This window comes from Oryzias melastigma, unplaced genomic scaffold (assembly GCF_002922805.2).
Source record: "Oryzias melastigma strain HK-1 unplaced genomic scaffold, ASM292280v2 sc03684, whole genome shotgun sequence".
Lineage (NCBI taxonomy): Eukaryota > Metazoa > Chordata > Actinopteri > Beloniformes > Adrianichthyidae > Oryzias > Oryzias melastigma.
Genome location: NW_023420252.1, coordinates 1 through 2,070, shown reverse-complemented (window position 1 = coordinate 2,070; position 2,070 = coordinate 1). Strand labels below are relative to the sequence as shown.

Genomic DNA, 2,070 nt, shown 5'->3' with positions numbered 1-2,070 from the left:
CGTTTAACGACTTCAAGCTCAGGATCGGTAAATCTGTGAAATAATCCATATAAACGGATTTTTGATTTCTAGTTGTGATATTTATGATCTATACAATTTATGAGACTAGTTTGACTTTTGTTCACTTTAAAGAAAAAAATATTTTCATATAATCAAAGGAAACTGTTTTAAATGAAAAAATGAGAAATATTTATCTTAATATTTTCTGTAACTAGTGTAGCTAATGTGGACGATGAACGATTCTTCTGCCTCTTTTAGTTTCTAGTTTGTTCATCTGTAAAAGTCTCTCTTCTTTTCTCCCTCTGATGTCCTCTCCAGGAATTAACCACGGCCCGGTGATTGCAGGAGTTATCGGAGCCCTTAAACCCCAGTATGACATCTGGGGAAACAGTGTGAACGTTGCCAGCAGGATGGAAAGCACGGGCATGATGGACAAGATTCAGGTGAGGCAGGAGTTAGCCCGTTAGTGTTTGGATCGTTTTCACTTTATTCAGTCGGAGAACGGAAATCCTCTCTGGAGTTTATCACCTTCAAGCTGAATCACATCTAAAACAGTGAAGCTGGATTGATCTGTGACCAGACAAACGGCTCTGGATCCACACGACCTTCAAGCACTGATGAAGACTCCGGATGAAGATGTTCAACTTTAAGAATTCTTATTTTTTATTTGTGCCCTGAAAGCAGCATGGATCTCCGTTAAGAGCAAGACCCTTCAGGCTAGGGTGGTATCGATTGAGTTTACACATTTATACACATTTGTTTAGAAATAAATAAATAATCTACTTTATGTTTTGAATATATTTATATTAATCTGATACAGTTCACATACTGTAAAATGTATTAGTAAAATACTGAGATTGTTAATATCATCCAGTGTTACATGATTCTCAAAAGGAGAAGTTCTAACAAAAATATTCAGATCATTAACATTGGAAACAGTAGCTGCGTTTACATGAGCAAAATGTCCTTGATAAGATCAGAGATTAGATTAGTGCACATGCACCATGAAAAACTTCATCTGATTGTAACAAACGTTTCCATGTGCCACACGGTTGATCAGAATAAATCATTTTTACATGCACAGATTTGTCTAAAATACCGGAAATAGTCGTAGAAGAAGAAATAATGAGTTTCGTTGTAAACAAAGATCATGTATAGAGTGAGATGAAACTCTGAACGTGCTTTCATTATTATTAATAATATTTTTAAGAGACTGTTCACTCAAAATTTTCTAAATCCATGGAGCAATTTGCATATTGCCTGCACGTAAATATGTAGGAATAAGATCAGCCTTTATGCTGTTTGGATGTGATTGGAAATATGATTTTATGTAATTTATTTATTTTTTTAGGCGATTTCTCAGGACTGTTCGGTCCGCGGAGCATTAGCATTAGCCGTTCTATGGGAAATTCCATTAAACATTAGCATCAAGCTAGCAGACTTTAGCTTTATGTGCTAAATTGATTTATTTTTTTATGAATCCATTATTTGTCTATTGAGCATAAATCAATTCTAATTGATTAATCGATTTTATCAACCCAGCCCTACTTCAGGCTACTGCATACCTAAAAGGGGAATCTGGTTCTCACTGTGCCTGTCCCAAGCCCGGATAAAACACAAGGTTGTGTCAGAGAGGGCGTAAAAGTCTCCGCCAAAATAAATGTGTGAATCGGTGAAAGCTGATTGGCTGCGGCGACCCCCTGAGGGAGGGAAATGCCAAATGGTGAAGAACAACACCGCGGCAGGTTTTAGGATTGGGGGAAGTTGTAATTGCAAATGCATTTTTGCTTCTAGCATGTGGAAAAACACGAGTTTTGAATGAGTGTGAGACGACTTCAAACAATTACGTGCCTCAGTGACACTTAAACACACAATCTTTACCTTTTTTTTTTATCTCACGCCGCTTTTCTCCTTCAGAATCTACTGGAATAATGTTGATCGTGCTACCAGTTGAAAAGTTAACTGGTTAACTGGCATTAAAATGGATTCAGAGTTCATAGAAAAATGACTCCTGTCATTGTTTGTTCTCAGGTGACCGAGGAGACGCGCGAGGTGGTGGAGAACATCGGC

The 2,070-nt window shown here is 37.4% G+C and overlaps 1 long non-coding RNA gene across 1 annotated transcript; it reads left to right on the top strand.

The window, feature by feature from the left end:
- On the top strand, nt 1–2,070 carry LOC112138756. The gene is made up of 3 exons (XR_002917838.1): nt 1–27; nt 319–443; nt 2,032–2,070. It is a non-coding gene; the product is annotated as an uncharacterized LOC112138756 (long non-coding RNA).